The 19,961-nt window shown below is 47.9% G+C and overlaps 1 long non-coding RNA gene across 1 annotated transcript in view; it reads left to right on the top strand.

The window, feature by feature from the left end:
* Positions 1-19,642, top strand: part of LOC139388699 (uncharacterized) — a 28,828-nt gene extending 9,186 nt beyond the window's left edge. Inside the window, exon 3 of the long non-coding RNA XR_011629311.1 lies at positions 19,205-19,642. This is a non-coding gene — a long non-coding RNA (uncharacterized lncRNA). The remainder of the gene's footprint in view (positions 1-19,204) is intronic.
* Positions 19,643-19,961: the final 319 nt, after the last annotated feature.

Here is a 19,961-nt window from a genome sequence, read left to right as displayed (position 1 = left end):
TTGTCCTTTAGTGGTGGTTTCTTTGCAGCAATTCGATCATGAAGCCCTGAATCACGCAGTCTCCTCTGAACAGTTGATGTTGAGATGTGTCTGTTACTTGAACACTCTGAAGTATTTATTTGGGCTGCAATCTAAGGTGCAGTTAACTCTAATGAACTTATCCTCTGCATCAGAGGGAACTCTGGCTCTTCCTTTCCTGTGGCGATCCCCATGAGAGCCAGTTTCATCATAGTGCTTGACGGTTTTTGATACTGCACACAAAGTTCTTGAAATTTTCCGTATTGACTGACCTTCATGTATAAAGGAAAAAATGGACCGTCGTTTCTATTTGCTTATTTGAGCTGTTCTTGCCATAATATATTATTTTTTATTTTAATTGAACCTTAATTGAACTAGGCAAGTCAGTTTATAACAAATTCTTATTTACAATGATGGCCTAGGAACAGTGGGTTAACTGCTTTGTTCAGGGGCAGAACGACAGATTTTTACCTTGTCAGCTCGGGGATTCGGTAAAAATCTGTCGTTCTGCCCCTAAACAAGGCAGTTAACCCACTGTTCCTAGGCCATCATTGTAAATAAGAATTTGTTCTTAACTGACTTGCCTAGTTAAATAAAGCTTAAATTAAAATGTACAAATAAATAATAATATTATGGCAAGAACAGCTCAAATAAGCAAAGATTAACGACAGTCCATGGACTTGGTCTTTAACCAAATAGGGCTATCTGTATACCACCCCTACCTTGTCACAACACAACTGATTGGCTCAAACGCATTAAGAAGGAAAGAAATTCCACAAATGAACTTTTAACTTAACAAGGCACAGCTGTTAATTGAAATGCATTCCAGGTGACTACATCATGAAGCTGGTTGAGAGAATGCCAAGATTGTGCAATGCTGTCATCAAGGCAAAGGGTGGCTACTTTGAAGAATGTCAAATATAAAATCTATTTTGATTTGTTCCACCCGTTTTTGGTTACTACATGATTCCATATGTGTCATTTCATAGTTTTGATGCCTTCACTATTATTCTACAATGTAAAAAAAATGTAAAAAAATAAAGAAAAACCCTTGAATGAGTAGGTGTGTCCAAACGTTTGACTGGTACTGTAAGTATTCAGACCCTTTACTCAGTAATTTGTTGAATCACCTTTGACAGCGATGACAGCCTAGAGTCTTCTTGGGTATGACGCTACAAGCTTGGTCCACCTGTATTTGGGGAGTTTCTCCCATTCTTCTCTGCAAATCCCCTCAAGCTCTGTCAGGTTGGATGGGGAGCGTCGTTGCTCTTTTCAGGTCCCTCCAGACATGTTCGATGGGTTCAAGTCCGGGCTCTGGCTGGGTCACTCAAGGACATTCAGAGACTTGTCCCAAAGCCACTCATGCCACTCCTGCCTTGTCTTGGCTGTGTGCTTAGGGTCGTTGTCCCGTTGGAAGGTGAAGATTCACTCCAGTCTGAGGTCCTGAGCACTCTGGAGCAGGTTTTCATCAAGGATCTCTCTGTACTTTGCTCCATTCATCTTTTCCTCGATCTTGACTAGTCTCCCAGTCCTGCCTCTGAAAAACATCCACACAGCATGATGCTGCCACCACCATGCTTCACCGTAGGGATGGTGCCAGGTTTCCTCCAGACGTGACGCTTGGCATTCAGGCCAAAGAGTTCAATCTTGGCTTCATCAAAACAGAGAATCTTGTTTCTCATGATCTGAGAGTCTTTAGGTGCCTTTTGGCAAACTCCAAGTGGGCTGTCATGTGCCTTTTACTGAGGAGTGGCTTCCGTCTGGTCACTCTACCATATAGGCCTGATTGGTGGAGTGCTGCAGAGATGGTTGTCCTTATGGAAAGTTCTCCCATCTCCACAGAGGAACCCTGGAGCTCTGTCAGAGTGACCATCGGGTTCTTGGTCACCTCCCTGACCAAGGTCCTCCCCCGATTGCTCAGTCCAACTCTAGGAAAAGTCTTGTTGGTTCCAAACTTCTTCCATTTAAGAATGATGGAGGCCACTGTGTTCTTGGGGACCTTCAACGCTGCAGAAATGTTTTGGTACCCTTCCCCAGATCTGTGCCTCAACACAATTCTGTCTCGGAGCTCAACGTACAATTCCTTTGACCTCATGGCTTCATTCTTGCACCGACATGCACTGTCAACTGTGGGACCTTATATAGACAGGTGTGTGCCTTTCCAAATCATGTCCAAACAATTGCAATTACCACAGGTGGACTCCAATCAAGTTGTAGAAACATCAAGGATGATCAATGGAAACAGGATGCACCTGAGCTCAATTTTGAGTCTCATAGCAAAGGGTCTGAATACTTAGGTAAATAAGATATTTCTGTTTAAAAAATGTTATAATGTGCAAACATTTCTAAAAACTTGTTTTCGCTTTGTCATTATCGGGTATTATCTAGATTGATGACGAAAAAAAAAAAATCTATCCGTTTTAGAATAAGGCTGGAAAATGTAGAAAAAGTCAAGGTGTCTGATACTTTCCGAATGCACTGTTGGACCATTCTGCAAGACTTTTAATAGTTTAAATACCGTGTCTTTGGCAGTACTGTATATAGTCGTTTCTGTGAGAGAAAAACTATTAGAAGCAGTCCATTGTGCTTGAGTCAGCAGAGTGCAATCAGTGAGCTTCATTGCTTGTCTGGAACAGACCCTAGGCCTCTTCAAAGTCATTAGCTTTGAACTGATGTTACCGCTACTAAATCTGAATCAGCTGCCTTCAAAATGTCCAGTAGGGTACAAACCAACCTAATGCTGTAAAACACATGATTGTATTAAAAACAATTAAACTAATTATTAATGGCTTAAAAGATAATAATCATAAATTTATCAATAATGACGTTAACATATTACCTAATCCACTCAATCTATAAATTCAGAGCAGATGCTTTAATCAAAGTAACGTACAAACAGTACTGTTACCATATTGTACATCTGAAAACTCCATTAGGGCCGTATCCTAAAATGAGATGCACGCATCATAATGTAAACTTTAACTCAAATCTCCGAGGGACATCTATACATGATTTCTGTGAATGTTTCAGTAACAGCCGTGAATGTTAAATTAGAAGGTTACCCATGAGCCATTGAGGTTAAGTGCCTTGATATGAGCACTACATCACTATGACATGTTCCTCCTGGGATTTGAGACAGCATCCGTCTTGTCGCTAGTCCATTTTCCTACCCACTCTGCTGCTACTGCTACTACTGTCGCTGCTGCTGCTGTTACTACTGTTGCTGTTACTACTGTTTCTGTTACTACTGTTACTACTGTCGCTGCTGCTGTTACTACTGTTGATGTTACTACTTTTACTACTGTTGCTGCTGCTGTTACAACTGTTGATGTTACTACTGTTGCTGTTACTACTGTTACTACTGTCGCTGCAGCTGCTGATGTTACTACTGTTGCTGCTGCTGTTACTACTGTTGATGTTACTACTGTTACTACTGTTGATGTTACTACTGTTACTACTGTTGCTGCTGCTGTTACTACTGTTGATGTTACTACTGTTATTACTGTTGCTGTTACTACTGTTACTAATGTTGCTGCTGCTGTTAGTGCTGTTGCTGCTTTTACTACTGTTGATGCTGCTGCTGTTACTACTGTTGCTGCTGATGTTACTGCTGTTGCTGCTGCTGCTGCTATTACTACCGTTGCTGTTGCTGCTTTTACTACCGTTGCTGTTGCTGCTTTTACTACTGTTGCTGCTGCTGCTCTTACTACTGTTGCTGCTGTTACTGCTGTTGCTGCTTTTACTACTGTCGATGCTGCTGCTGTTACTACTGTTGCTGCTGCTGTTACTACTGCTGCTGTTACTGCTGTTATTGCTGCTGCTGCTCTTACTACTGTTGCTGCTGCTGCTGTTACGGCTGTTGCTGCTGTTGCTGCTGTTACTACTGTTGCTGCTGCTGCTGTTACTACTGTTGCTGCTGTCACTACTGTTACTGCTGCTGTTACTACTGTTGCTGCTGTTACTACTATTGCTGCTGCTGTTACTACTGTTGCTGCTGCTGCTGTTACTACTGTCGCTGCTGCTGCTGCACTACTGTCGCTGCTGGACTACTGTTGCTGCTGCTACTGCTTCTGCTAATGCTGCTGTTACTACTGTTGCTGCTGCTGCTGTTACTACTGTTGCTGCTGTTACTACTGTTGCTGCTAATACTACTGTCGCTAATGCTGCTGTTACTACTGTTGCTGCTGTTACTACTGTTGCTGCTGTCACTACTGTTGCTGCTGCCGTTACTACTGTTGCTGCTGTTACTACTGTCGCTGCTGCTGTTACTACTGTTGCTGCTGCTGCTGTTACTACTGTCGCTGCTGCTGCTGCACTACTGTCGCTGCTGGACTACTGTTGCTGCTGCTACTGCTTCTGCTGCTGCTGCTGTTACTACTGTTGCTGCTGCTGCTGTTACTACTGTTGCTGCTGTTACTACTGCTGCTGCTGTTACTACTGTCGCTGTTGCTGCTGTTACTACTGTTGCTGCTGTTCTACTGTTGCTGCTGTTACTACTGTCGCTGCTGCTGTTACTACTGTTGCTGCTGCTGCTGTTACTACTGCCGCTGCTGCTGTTACTACTGTCGCTGTTGCTTCTGTTATTACTGTTGCTGCTGCTGTCACTACTGTCGCTGCTGCTGCTGCTACTACTGTTGCTGTTACTACTGTTGCTACTGCTGCTGCTGTTACTACTGTCGCTGCTGCTGCTGCTGTTACTACTGTCGCTGCTGCTGCTGTTACTACTGTTGCTGCTGCTGCTGTTACGGCTGTTGCTGCTGTTGCTGCTGTTACTACTGTTGCTGCTGTCACTACTGTTACTGCTGCTGTTACTACTGTTGCTGCTGTTACTACTGTTGCTGCTACTGCTGTTACTACTGTTGCTGCTGTTACTACTGTTGCTGATAATACTACTGTCGCTGCTGCTGCTGTTACTACTGTTGCTGCTGTTACTACTGTTGCTGCTACTGCTGTTACTACTGTTGCTGCTGTTACTACTGTTGCTGATAATACTACTGTCGCTGCTGCTGCTGTTGCTGCTGTTGCTGCTGTTACTACTGTTGCTGCTGTCACTACTGTTACTGCTGCTGTTACTACTGTTGCTGCTGTTACTACTGTTGCTGCTACTGCTGTTACTACTGTTGCTGCTGTTACTACTGTTGCTGATAATACTACTGTCGCTGCTGCTGCTGTTACTACTGTTGCTGCTGTTACTACTGTTGCTGCTGTCACTACTGTTGCTGCTGCTGTTACTACTATTGCTGCTGTTACTACTGTCGCTGCTGCTGTTACTACTGTTGCTGCTGCTGCTGTTACTACTGTCGCTGCTGCTGCTGCACTACTGTCGCTGCTGGACTACTGTTGCTGCTGCTACTGCTTCTGCTGCTGCTGCTGTTACTACTGTTGCTGCTGCTGCTGTTACTACTGTTGCTGCTGTTACTACTGCTGCTGCTGTTACTACTGTCGCTGTTGCTGCTGTTACTACTGTTGCTGCTGTTCTACTGTTGCTGCTGTTACTACTGTCGCTGCTGCTGTTACTACTGTTGCTGCTGCTGCTGTTACTACTGTCGCTGCTGCTGTTACTACTGTTGCTGCTGCTGCTGTTACTACTGTCGCTGTTGCTTCTGTTATTACTGTTGCTGCTGCTGTCACTACTGTCGCTGCTGCTGCTGCTACTACTGTTGCTGTTACTACTGTTGCTACTGCTGCTGCTGTTACTACTGTCGCTGCTGCTGCTGCTGTTACTACTGTTGCTGCTGCTGCTGTTATTACTGTTGGGGATGCTGCTGTTACTATTATTGCTGCTGTACTACTGTTGCTGCTGCTGCTGCACTACTGCTGCTGCTGCTGTCACTACTGTTGCTGCTGCTGTTACTACTGTCACTGCTGCAGCTGTTACTACTGTCGCTGCTGCTGCTGTTACTACTGTTGCTGCTGCAGCTGTTACTACTGTTGCTGCTGCTGCTGTTACTACTGTTGCTGCTGCAGCTGTTACTACTGTTGCTGCTGCTGCTGTTACTACTGTTGCTGCTGCTGTTGTTATTGCTGCTGCTGCTGCTGTCACTACTGTTGCTGCTGCTGCTGCTGTTACTACTGTTGTTGCTGCTACTGTTATTGCTGCTGCTGCTGCTGTCACTACTGTTGCTGCTGCTGCTGTTACTATTGTTGCTGCTGCTGCTGCTGTTACTACTGTTGCTGCTGCTGCTGTTATTGCTGCTGCTGCTGCTGTCACTACTGTTGCTGCTGCTGCTGTTACTACTGTTGCTGCTGCTGCTGTTATTGCTGCTGCTGCTGCTGTCACTACTGTTGCTGCTGCTGCTGTTACTACTGTTGATGCTGCTGCTGTTATTGCTGCTGCTGCTGTTACTACTGTCGCTGCTGCTGTCACTACTGTTATTGCTGCTGCTGCTGTTACTACTGTTGCTGCTGCTGCTGTTAATACTGTCGCTGCTGCTGCTGTTACTACTGTTGCTGCTGCTGCTGTTATAACTGTTGCTGCTCCTGCTGTCACTACTGCTGCTGCTGTTGCTGTCACTACTGTTGCTGCTGCTGCTGTTAATACTGTCGCTGCTGCTGCTGTCACACCTGTTGCTGCTGCTGCTGTTACTACTGTCGATGTTGCTGCTGTTACTACTGTTGCTGCTGCTGCTGTCACTACTGTTGCTGCTGTTACTACTGTTGCTGCTGCTGCTGTTACTACTGTTGCTGCTGCTGCTGTCACTACTGTTGCTGCTGTTACTACTGTTGCTGCTGCTGCTGTTACTACTGTCGATGCTGCTGCTGTTACTACTGTTGCTGCTGCGGCTGTTACTACTGTTGCTGCTGCTGCTGTTACTACTGTCGCTGCTGCTGCTGTCACTACTGTTGCTGCTGTTATTACTGTTTCTGTTGCTGCTGTTACTACTGTTGCTGTTGTTACTACTGTTGCTGCTGCTGCTGTCACTACTGTTGCTGCTGCTGCTGTTACTACTGTCGATGTTGCTGCTGTTACTACTGTTGCTGCTGCTGCTGTCACTACTGTTGCTGCTGTTACTACTGTTGCTGCTGCTGCTGTTACTACTGTCGATGCTGCTGCTGTTACTACTGTTGCTGCTGCGGCTGTTACTACTGTTGCTGCTGCTGCTGCTACTACTGTCGCTGCTGCTGCTGTCACTACTGTTGCCGCTGTTATTACTGTTTCTGTTGCTGCTGTTATAACTGTTGCTGCTGCTGTCACTGCTCTTGCTGCTGCTGTTACTACTGTCGCTGCTGCTGCTGTTATTGCTGCTGCTGCTGCTGTCACTACTGTTGCTGCTGCTGCTGCTGTTACTACTGTTGTTGCTGCTACTACTGTTGATGCTGCTGTCACTACTGTTGCTACTGTTACTACTGTCGTTGCTGCTGCTGTTATTGCTGCTGCTGCTGCTGTCACTACTGTTGCTGCTGCTGCTGTTACTACTGTCGCTGCTGCTGCTGTTACTACTGCTGCTGCTGTTATAACTGTTGCTGCTCCTGCTGTCACTACTGTTGCTGCTGCTGCTGTCACTACTGTTGCTGCTGCTGCTGTCACTACTGTCGCTGCTGCTGCTGTTAATACTGTCGCTGCTGTTACTACTGTTGCTGCTGTCACTACTGTTGCTGCTGTTACTACTGTTGCTGCTGCTGCTGTTACTACTGTCGATGCTGCTGCTGTTACTACTGTTGCTGCTGCGGCTGTTACTACTGTTGCTGCTGCTGCTGTTACTACTGTCGCTGCTGCTGCTGTCACTACTGTTGCTGCTGTTATTACTGTTTCTGTTGCTGCTGTTACTACTGTTGCTGTTGTTACTACTGTTGCTGCTGCTGCTGTCACTACTGTTGCTGCTGCTGCTGTTACTACTGTCGATGTTGCTGCTGTTACTACTGTTGCTGCTGCTGCTGTCACTACTGTTGCTGCTGTTACTACTGTTGCTGCTGCTGCTGTTACTACTGTCGATGCTGCTGCTGTTACTACTGTTGCTGCTGCGGCTGTTACTACTGTTGCTGCTGCTGCTGCTACTACTGTCGCTGCTGCTGCTGTCACTACTGTTGCCGCTGTTATTACTGTTTCTGTTGCTGCTGTTATAACTGTTGCTGCTGCTGTCACTGCTCTTGCTGCTGCTGTTACTACTGTCGCTGCTGCTGCTGTTATTGCTGCTGCTGCTGCTGTCACTACTGTTGCTGCTGCTGCTGCTGTTACTACTGTTGTTGCTGCTACTACTGTTGATGCTGCTGTCACTACTGTTGCTACTGTTACTACTGTCGTTGCTGCTGCTGTTATTGCTGCTGCTGCTGCTGTCACTACTGTTGCTGCTGCTGCTGTTACTACTGTCGCTGCTGCTGCTGTTACTACTGCTGCTGCTGTTATAACTGTTGCTGCTCCTGCTGTCACTACTGTTGCTGCTGCTGCTGTCACTACTGTTGCTGCTGCTGCTGTCACTACTGTCGCTGCTGCTGCTGTTAATACTGTCGCTGCTGTTACTACTGTTGCTGCTGTTACTACTGTTGCTGCTGTTACTACTGTTGCTGCTGCTGCTGTTACTATTGTCGATGCTGCTGCTGTTACTACTGTTGCTGCTGCTGCTGTCACTACTGTTGCTGCTGTTACTACTGTTGCTGCTGCTGCTGTTACTACTGTTGCTGCCGCTGTCACTACTGTCGCTGCTGCTGCTGCTGTTACTACTGTCGCTGCTGCTGCTGTTACTACTGTCGATGCTGCTGCTGTTACTACGGTTGCTGCTGCTGTTATTACTGTTGCTGCTGTAGCTGTTACTAGTATCGCTGCTGCTGTACTACTGTTGCTGCTGCTGCTGCTCCTTCTCCTGTTGCTGCTGCTGTTTCTACTGTTGCTGCTGCTGCTGGACTACTGTTGCTGCTGCTGTTACTACTGTTGCTGCTGCTGCTGGACTACTGTTGCTACTGGTACTGCTCCTGCTGATGCTGCTACTGTTACTACTGTTGCTGCTGCTGTTACTACTGTTGCTGCTGCTGCTGTTACTACTGTCGATGCTGCTGCTGTTACTATGGTTGCTGCTGCTGTTATTACTGTTGCTGCTGTAGTTGTTACTAGTGTCGCTGCTGCTTTACTACTGTTGCTTCTGCTGCTGCTCCTTCTCCTGTTGCTGCTGCTGTTACTACTGTTGCTGCTGCTGTTGGACTACTGTTGCTGCTGCTGTTACTACTGTTGCTGCTGCTGCTGGACTACTGTTGCTACTGCTACTGCTCCTGCTGATGCTGCTACTGTTACTACTGTTGCTGCTGCTGCTGTCACTACTGTTGCTGCTGTTACTACTGTTGCTGCTGCTGCTGTTACTACTGTCGATGCTGCTGCTGTTACTACTGTTGCTGCTGCGGCTGTTACTACTGTTGCTGCTGCTGCTGCTACTACTGTCGCTGCTGCTGCTGTCACTACTGTTGCCGCTGTTATTACTGTTTCTGTTGCTGCTGTTATAACTGTTGCTGCTGCTGTCACTGCTCTTGCTGCTGCTGTTACTACTGTCGCTGCTGCTGCTGTTATTGCTGCTGCTGCTGCTGTCACTACTGTTGCTGCTGCTGCTGCTGTTACTACTGTTGTTGCTGCTACTACTGTTGATGCTGCTGTCACTACTGTTGCTACTGTTACTACTGTCGTTGCTGCTGCTGTTATTGCTGCTGCTGCTGCTGTCACTACTGTTGCTGCTGCTGCTGTTACTACTGTCGCTGCTGCTGCTGTTACTACTGCTGCTGCTGTTATAACTGTTGCTGCTCCTGCTGTCACTACTGTTGCTGCTGCTGCTGTCACTACTGTTGCTGCTGCTGCTGTCACTACTGTCGCTGCTGCTGCTGTTAATACTGTTGCTGCTGTTACTACTGTTGCTGCTGTTACTACTGTTGCTGCTGTTACTACTGTTGCTGCTGCTGCTGTTACTATTGTCGATGCTGCTGCTGTTACTACTGTTGCTGCTGCTGCTGTCACTACTGTTGCTGCTGTTACTACTGTTGCTGCTGTTACTACTGTTGCTGCCGCTGTCACTACTGTCGCTGCTGCTGTTACTACTGTCGCTGCTGCTGCTGTTACTACTGTCGATGCTGCTGCTGTTACTACGGTTGCTGCTGCTGTTATTACTGTTGCTGCTGTAGCTGTTTCTAGTATCGCTGCTGCTGTACTACTGTTGCTGCTGCTGCTGCTCCTTCTCCTGTTGCTGCTGCTGTTTCTACTGTTGCTGCTGCTGCTGGACTACTGTTGCTGCTGCTGTTACTACTGTTGCTGCTGCTGCTGGACTACTGTTGCTACTGGTACTGCTCCTGCTGATGCTGCTACTGTTACTACTGTTGCTGCTGCTGTTACTACTGTTGCTGCTGCTGCTGTTACTACTGTCGATGCTGCTGCTGTTACTACGGTTGCTGCTGCTGTTATTACTGTTGCTGCTGTAGTTGTTACTAGTGTCGCTGCTGCTGTACTACTGTTGCTTCTGCTGCTGCTCCTTCTCCTGTTGCTGCTGCTACTGCTCCTGCTGATGCTGCTACTGTTACTACTGTTGCTGCTGCTGTTACTACTGTTGCTGCTGCTGCTGCTGCTACTGTTACTACTGTTGCTGCTGCTGTTACTACTGTTACTACTGTCGCTGCTGCTGTTACAACTGTTGCTGCTGCTGCTATTACTACTGTTGCTGCTGCTGTTACTACTATTGCTGCTGCTACTACTGTTGCTGCTGATGGTACTACTGTTGCTGCTGCTGTTACTACTGTTGCTTCTGCTACTACTGTCGATGCTGCTGCTGTCACTATTGTTGCTGCTGCTGCTGTTATTACTGTTGCTGCTGCTGGTACTACTGTCGATGCTGCTGCTGTCACTACTGTCACTGCTGCTGCTGTTACTATTGTTGCTGCTGCTGCTGTTACTACTGTTGCTGCTGCAGCTGTTACTACTGTCGCTGCTGCTGCTGTTACTACTGTTGCTGCTGCAGCTGTTACTACTGTTGCTGCTGCTGCTGTTACTACTGTTGCTGCTGCAGCTGTTACTACTGTTGCTGCTGCTGCTGTTACTACTGTCGCTGCTGCTGTTGTTATTGCTGCTGCTGCTGTTGCTACTGTTGTTGCTGCTACTACTGTCAATACTGCTGTCACTACTGTTGCTACTGCTGCTGCTGTTACTACTGTTGCTGCTGCTGCTGCTGTTACTACTGTTGTTGCTGCTACTACTGTTGCTGCTGCTGCTACTACTGTTGCTGCTGCTGCTACTACTGTTGCTGCTGTTACTACTGCTGTTGCTGCTGCTGCTACTACTGTTGCTGCTGCTACTACTGTTGCTGCTGTTACTACTGTTGCTGCTGCTGCTGCTGTTACTACTGTTGTTGCTGCTACTACTGTCGATGATGCTGTCACTACTGTTGCTGCTGCTGCTACTACTGTTGCTGCTGCTGCTACTACTGTTGCTGCTATTACTACTGCTGTTGCTGCTGCTGCTACTACTGTTGCTGCTGTTACTACTGCTGTTGCTGCTGCTGCTACTACTGTTGCTGCTGCTGTTGCAGCTGTTACTACTGTCGCTGCTGCTGCTGTTACTACTGTTGCTGCTGCTGCTGTTACTACTGTTGCTGCTGCTGCTGTTACTACTGTTGATGCTGCTGCTGTTACTACTGTTGTTGCTGCTGCTGTTAATACTATTGTTGCTGCTGCTGTTACTACTGTCACTGCTGCTGTTACTACTGTTGTTGCTGCTGCTGGTACTACTGTCGCTGCTGCTGCTGTTACTACTGTTGCTGCTGTTACTACTGTTGCTGCTGCTGCTGTTACTTCTGTCGATGCTGCTGCTGTTACTACTGTTGTTGCTGCTGCTGTTACTACTATTGTTGCTGCTGCTGTTACTACTGTCACTGCTGCTGTTACTACTGCTGTTGCTGCTGCTGCTACTACTGTTGCTGCTGCTACTACTGTTGCTGCTGTTACTACTGTTGCTGCTGCTGCTGCTGTCACTACTGTTGCTGCTGCTGCTACTACTGTTGCTGCTGCTGCTACTACTGTTGCTGCTGTTACTACTGCTGTTGCTGCTGCTGCTACTACTGTTGCTGCTGTTACTACTGCTGTTGCTGCTGCTGCTACTACTGTTGCTGCTGCTACTACTGTTGCTGCTGCTACTACTGCTGTTGCTGTTGCAGCTGTTACTACTGTCGCTGCTGCTGCTGTTACTACTGTTGCTGCTGCTGCTGTCACTACTGTTGCTGCTGTTACTACTGTTGCTGCTGTTACTACTGTTGCTGCCGCTGTCACTACTGTCGCTGCTGCTGCTGCTGTTACTACTGTCGCTGCTGCTGCTGTTACTACTGTCGATGCTGCTGCTGTTACTACGGTTGCTGCTGCTGTTATTACTGTTGCTGCTGTAGCTGTTACTAGTATCGCTGCTGCTGTACTACTGTTGCTGCTGCTGCTGCTCCTTCTCCTGTTGCTGCTGCTGTTTCTACTGTTGCTGCTGCTGCTGGACTACTGTTGCTGCTGCTGTTACTACTGTTGCTGCTGCTGCTGGACTACTGTTGCTACTGGTACTGCTCCTGCTGATGCTGCTACTGTTACTACTGTTGCTGCTGCTGTTACTACTGTTGCTGCTGCTGCTGTTACTACTGTCGATGCTGCTGCTGTTACTATGGTTGCTGCTGCTGTTATTACTGTTGCTGCTGTAGTTGTTACTAGTGTTGCTGCTGCTGTACTACTGTTGCTTCTGCTGCTGCTCCTTCTCCTGTTGCTGCTGCTGTTACTACTGTTGCTGCTGCTGCTGGACTACTGTTGCTGCTGCTGTTACTACTGTTGCTGCTGCTGCTGGACTACTGTTGCTACTGCTACTGCTCCTGCTGATGCTGCTACTGTTACTACTGTTGCTGCTGCTGCTGTCACTACTGTTGCTGCTGTTACTACTGTTGCTGCTGCTGCTGTTACTACTGTCGATGCTGCTGCTGTTACTACTGTTGCTGCTGCGGCTGTTACTACTGTTGCTGCTGCTGCTGCTACTACTGTCGCTGCTGCTGCTGTCACTACTGTTGCCGCTGTTATTACTGTTTCTGTTGCTGCTGTTATAACTGTTGCTGCTGCTGTCACTGCTCTTGCTGCTGCTGTTACTACTGTCGCTGCTGCTGCTGTTATTGCTGCTGCTGCTGCTGTCACTACTGTTGCTGCTGCTGCTGCTGTTACTACTGTTGTTGCTGCTACTACTGTTGATGCTGCTGTCACTACTGTTGCTACTGTTACTACTGTCGTTGCTGCTGCTGTTATTGCTGCTGCTGCTGCTGTCACTACTGTTGCTGCTGCTGCTGTTACTACTGTCGCTGCTGCTGCTGTTACTACTGCTGCTGCTGTTATAACTGTTGCTGCTCCTGCTGTCACTACTGTTGCTGCTGCTGCTGTCACTACTGTTGCTGCTGCTGCTGTCACTACTGTCGCTGCTGCTGCTGTTAATACTGTTGCTGCTGTTACTACTGTTGCTGCTGTTACTACTGTTGCTGCTGTTACTACTGTTGCTGCTGCTGCTGTTACTATTGTCGATGCTGCTGCTGTTACTACTGTTGCTGCTGCTGCTGTCACTACTGTTGCTGCTGTTACTACTGTTGCTGCTGTTACTACTGTTGCTGCCGCTGTCACTACTGTCGCTGCTGCTGTTACTACTGTCGCTGCTGCTGCTGTTACTACTGTCGATGCTGCTGCTGTTACTACGGTTGCTGCTGCTGTTATTACTGTTGCTGCTGTAGCTGTTTCTAGTATCGCTGCTGCTGTACTACTGTTGCTGCTGCTGCTGCTCCTTCTCCTGTTGCTGCTGCTGTTTCTACTGTTGCTGCTGCTGCTGGACTACTGTTGCTGCTGCTGTTACTACTGTTGCTGCTGCTGCTGGACTACTGTTGCTACTGGTACTGCTCCTGCTGATGCTGCTACTGTTACTACTGTTGCTGCTGCTGTTACTACTGTTGCTGCTGCTGCTGTTACTACTGTCGATGCTGCTGCTGTTACTACGGTTGCTGCTGCTGTTATTACTGTTGCTGCTGTAGTTGTTACTAGTGTCGCTGCTGCTGTACTACTGTTGCTTCTGCTGCTGCTCCTTCTCCTGTTGCTGCTGCTACTGCTCCTGCTGATGCTGCTACTGTTACTACTGTTGCTGCTGCTGTTACTACTGTTGCTGCTGCTGCTGCTGCTACTGTTACTACTGTTGCTGCTGCTGTTACTACTGTTACTACTGTCGCTGCTGCTGTTACAACTGTTGCTGCTGCTGCTATTACTACTGTTGCTGCTGCTGTTACTACTATTGCTGCTGCTACTACTGTTGCTGCTGATGGTACTACTGTTGCTGCTGCTGTTACTACTGTTGCTTCTGCTACTACTGTCGATGCTGCTGCTGTCACTATTGTTGCTGCTGCTGCTGTTATTACTGTTGCTGCTGCTGGTACTACTGTCGATGCTGCTGCTGTCACTACTGTCACTGCTGCTGCTGTTACTATTGTTGCTGCTGCTGCTGTTACTACTGTTGCTGCTGCAGCTGTTACTACTGTCGCTGCTGCTGCTGTTACTACTGTTGCTGCTGCAGCTGTTACTACTGTTGCTGCTGCTGCTGTTACTACTGTTGCTGCTGCAGCTGTTACTACTGTTGCTGCTGCTGCTGTTACTACTGTCGCTGCTGCTGTTGTTATTGCTGCTGCTGCTGTTGCTACTGTTGTTGCTGCTACTACTGTCAATACTGCTGTCACTACTGTTGCTACTGCTGCTGCTGTTACTACTGTTGGTGCTGCTGCTGCTGTTACTACTGTTGTTGCTGCTACTACTGTTGCTGCTGCTGCTACTACTGTTGCTGCTGTTGCTACTACTGTTGCTGCTGTTACTACTGCTGTTGCTGCTGCTGCTACTACTGTTGCTGCTGCTACTACTGTTGCTGCTGTTACTACTGTTGCTGCTGCTGCTGCTGTTACTACTGTTGTTGCTGCTACTACTGTCGATGATGCTGTCACTACTGTTGCTGCTGCTGCTACTACTGTTGCTGCTGCTGCTACTACTGTTGCTGCTATTACTACTGCTGTTGCTGCTGCTGCTACTACTGTTGCTGCTGTTACTACTGCTGTTGCTGCTGCTGCTACTACTGTTGCTGCTGCTGTTGCAGCTGTTACTACTGTCGCTGCTGCTGCTGTTACTACTGTTGCTGCTGCTGCTGTTACTACTGTTGCTGCTGCTGCTGTTACTACTGTTGATGCTGCTGCTGTTACTACTGTTGTTGCTGCTGCTGTTAATATTATTGTTGCTGCTGCTGTTACTACTGTCACTGCTGCTGTTACTACTGTTGTTGCTGCTGCTGGTACTACTGTCGCTGCTGCTGCTGTTACTACTGTTGCTGCTGTTACTACTGTTGCTGCTGCTGCTGTTACTTCTGTCGATGCTGCTGCTGTTACTACTGTTGTTGCTGCTGCTGTTACTACTATTGTTGCTGCTGCTGTTACTACTGTCACTGCTGCTGTTACTACTGCTGTTGCTGCTGCTGCTACTACTGTTGCTGCTGCTACTACTGTTGCTGCTGTTACTACTGTTGCTGCTGCTGCTGCTGTCACTACTGTTGCTGCTGCTGCTACTACTGTTGCTGCTGCTGCTACTACTGTTGCTGCTGTTACTACTGCTGTTGCTGCTGCTGCTACTACTGTTGCTGCTGCTACTACTGTTGCTGCTGTTACTACTGCTGTTGCTGCTGCTGCTACTACTGTTGCTGCTGCTACTACTGTTGCTGCTGCTACTACTGCTGTTGCTGTTGCAGCTGTTACTACTGTCGCTGCTGCTGCTGTTACTACTGTTGCTGCTGTCACTACTGTTGCTGCTGCTGCTGTTACTACTGTCGCTGCTGCTGCTGTTACTACTGCTGCTGCTGTTATAACTGTTGCTGCTCCTGCTGTCACTACTGTTGCTGCTGCTGCTGTCACTACTGTTGCTGCTGCTGCTGTCACTACTGTCGCTGCTGCTGCTGTTAATACTGTCGCTGCTGTTACTACTGTTGCTGCTGTTACTACTGTTGCTGCTGTTACTACTGTTGCTGCTGCTGCTGTTACTATTGTCGATGCTGCTGCTGTTACTACTGTTGCTGCTGCTGCTGTCACTACTGTTGCTGCTGTTACTACTGTTGCTGCTGTTACTACTGTTGCTGCCGCTGTCACTACTGTCGCTGCTGCTGCTGCTGTTACTACTGTCGCTGCTGCTGCTGTTACTACTGTCGATGCTGCTGCTGTTACTACGGTTGCTGCTGCTGTTATTACTGTTGCTGCTGTAGCTGTTACTAGTATCGCTGCTGCTGTACTACTGTTGCTGCTGCTGCTGCTCCTTCTCCTGTTGCTGCTGCTGTTTCTACTGTTGCTGCTGCTGCTGGACTACTGTTGCTGCTGCTGTTACTACTGTTGCTGCTGCTGCTGGACTACTGTTGCTACTGGTACTGCTCCTGCTGATGCTGCTACTGTTACTACTGTTGCTGCTGCTGTTACTACTGTTGCTGCTGCTGCTGTTACTACTGTCGATGCTGCTGCTGTTACTACGGTTGCTGCTGCTGTTATTACTGTTGCTGCTGTAGTTGTTACTAGTGTCGCTGCTGCTGTACTACTGTTGCTTCTGCTGCTGCTCCTTCTCCTGTTGCTGCTGCTACTGCTCCTGCTGATGCTGCTACTGTTACTACTGTTGCTGCTGCTGTTACTACTGTTGCTGCTGCTGCTGCTGCTACTGTTACTACTGTTGCTGCTGCTGTTACTACTGTTGCTGCTGCTGTTACTACTATTGCTGCTGCTACTACTGTTGCTGCTGCTGTTACTACTGTTGCTTCTGCTACTACTGTCGATGCTGCTGCTGTCACTATTGTTGCTGCTGCTGCTGTTATTACTGTTGCTGCTGCTGGTACTACTGTCGATGCTGCTGCTGTCACTACTGTCACTGCTGCTGCTGTTACTATTGTTGCTGCTGCTGCTGTTACTACTGTTGCTGCTGCAGCTGTTACTACTGTCGCTGCTGCTGCTGTTACTACTGTTGCTGCTGCAGCTGTTACTACTGTTGCTGCTGCTGCTGTTACTACTGTTGCTGCTGCAGCTGTTACTACTGTTGCTGCTGCTGCTGTTACTACTGTCGCTGCTGCTGTTGTTATTGCTGCTGCTGCTGTTACTACTGTTGTTGCTGCTACTACTGTCAATACTGCTGTCACTACTGTTGCTACTGCTGCTGCTGTTACTACTGTTGCTGCTGCTGCTGCTGTTACTACTGTTGTTGCTGCTACTACTGTTGCTGCTGCTGCTACTACTGTTGCTGCTGTTACTACTGCTGTTGCTGCTGCTGCTACTACTGTTGCTGCTGCTACTACTGTTGCTGCTGTTACTACTGTTGCTGCTGCTGCTGCTGTTACTACTGTTGTTGCTGCTACTACTTTCGATGCTGCTGTCACTACTGTTGCTGCTGCTGCTACTACTGTTGCTGCTGCTGCTACTACTGTTGCTGCTATTACTACTGCTGTTGCTGCTGCTGCTACTACTGTTGCTGCTGCTACTACTGTTGCTGCTGTTACTACTGCTGTTGCTGCTGCTGCTACTACTGTTGCTGCTGCTACTACTGTTGCTGCTGCTGTTGCAGCTGTTACTACTGTCGCTGCTGCTGCTGTTACTACTGTTGCTGCTGCTGCTGTTACTACTGTTGCTGCTGCTGCTGTTACTACTGTTGATGCTGCTGCTGTTACTACTGTTGCTTCTGCTGCTGCTCCTTCTCCTGTTGCTGCTGCTACTGCTCCTGCTGATGCTGCTACTGTTACTACTGTTGCTGCTGCTGTTACTACTGTTGCTGCTGCTGCTGCTGCTACTGTTACTACTGTTGCTGCTGCTGTTACTACTGTTGCTGCTGCTGTTACTACTATTGCTGCTGCTACTACTGTTGCTGCTGCTGTTACTACTGTTGCTTCTGCTACTACTGTCGATGCTGCTGCTGTCACTATTGTTGCTGCTGCTGCTGTTATTACTGTTGCTGCTGCTGGTACTACTGTCGATGCTGCTGCTGTCACTACTGTCACTGCTGCTGCTGTTACTATTGTTGCTGCTGCTGCTGTTACTACTGTTGCTGCTGCAGCTGTTACTACTGTCGCTGCTGCTGCTGTTACTACTGTTGCTGCTGCAGCTGTTACTACTGTTGCTGCTGCTGCTGTTACTACTGTTGCTGCTGCAGCTGTTACTACTGTTGCTGCTGCTGCTGTTACTACTGTCGCTGCTGCTGTTGTTATTGCTGCTGCTGCTGTTACTACTGTTGTTGCTGCTACTACTGTCAATACTGCTGTCACTACTGTTGCTACTGCTGCTGCTGTTACTACTGTTGCTGCTGCTGCTGCTGTTACTACTGTTGTTGCTGCTACTACTGTTGCTGCTGCTGCTACTACTGTTGCTGCTGTTACTACTGCTGTTGCTGCTGCTGCTACTACTGTTGCTGCTGCTACTACTGTTGCTGCTGTTACTACTGTTGCTGCTGCTGCTGCTGTTACTACTGTTGTTGCTGCTACTACTTTCGATGCTGCTGTCACTACTGTTGCTGCTGCTGCTACTACTGTTGCTGCTGCTGCTACTACTGTTGCTGCTATTACTACTGCTGTTGCTGCTGCTGCTACTACTGTTGCTGCTGCTACTACTGTTGCTGCTGTTACTACTGCTGTTGCTGCTGCTGCTACTACTGTTGCTGCTGCTACTACTGTTGCTGCTGCTGTTGCAGCTGTTACTACTGTCGCTGCTGCTGCTGTTACTACTGTTGCTGCTGCTGCTGTTACTACTGTTGCTGCTGCTGCTGTTACTACTGTTGATGCTGCTGCTGTTACTACTGTTGTTGCTGCTGCTGTTACTACTATTGTTGCTGCTGCTGTTACTACTGTCACTGCTGCTGTTACTACTGTTGTTGCTGCTGCTGGTACTACTGTCGCTGCTGCTGCTGTTACTACTGTTGCTGCTGTTACTACTGTTGCTGCTGCTGCTGTTACTTCTGTTGATGCTGCTGCTGTTACTACTGTCGATGCTGCTGCTGTTACTACTGTTGCTGCTGCTGCTGTTACTACTGTCGATGCTGCTGCTGTTACTACTGTCACTGCTGCTGTTACTACTGTTGTTGCTGCTGCTGGTACTACTGCCGCTGCTGCTGCTGCTACTACTGTCGCTGCTACTGCTGTTACTACTGCTGCTGCTGCCATATGAATTCATTTGGCTCCGTGTCTCTTCCACAGGAATCCCAGATTAAAAGTAAATCCTCTAAGCATTAACAGAGGAGTCGTGGCCCCCTGCAGCAAAATGCTGTTGCATGGAATGGAGGGCCACTCTGCCACATAAGAGGAGACGATTACCAGATACATCAAATTATATAAAATAGGAATATATGAACGTGAAAATGGGACGTGTGATTTCTGGGTCTGATGATTTCAGTGAATTCCTGACTGTAATATCTCAAGGTTGGCTGTCAGATTAGATCTGACATGAAAGAGGTGCTACATCATCATGTAAGAGGTGCTACATCATCATGTAAGAGGTGCTACATCATCATGGAAGAGGTGCTACATCATCATGAAAGAGGTGCTACATCATCATGTAAGAGGTGCTACATCATCATGGAAGAGGTGCTACATCATCATGAAAGAGGTGCTACATCATCATGGAAGAGGTGCTACATCATCATGGAAGAGGTGCTACATCATCATGGAAGAGGTGCTACATCATCATGGAAGAGGTGCTACATCATCATGGAAGCTTTGCCATGTTGGCATTTCACTCTCCCTGTTATTGCATTTCTCAGTCAGTCTATCGGTACTGTAGTGGATTCACACAGCCTGCTATAGAATCGACTAGCTTGCAAGGCAATACTGCACACACATGATTTTTTGAAAACTCAATATACATGCATTAACCTTTTTTATACAGTTATGTTACTTGGCAAATACAGGAAAGACTCTAGACTTAAAACACTTTAAATTCCCTTTCTTTCTTGCT

This window comes from Oncorhynchus clarkii, chromosome 29 (assembly GCF_045791955.1).
Source record: "Oncorhynchus clarkii lewisi isolate Uvic-CL-2024 chromosome 29, UVic_Ocla_1.0, whole genome shotgun sequence".
Classification (NCBI taxonomy): domain Eukaryota; kingdom Metazoa; phylum Chordata; class Actinopteri; order Salmoniformes; family Salmonidae; genus Oncorhynchus; species Oncorhynchus clarkii.
This window is presented reverse-complemented; position numbering and strand designations above follow the sequence as displayed.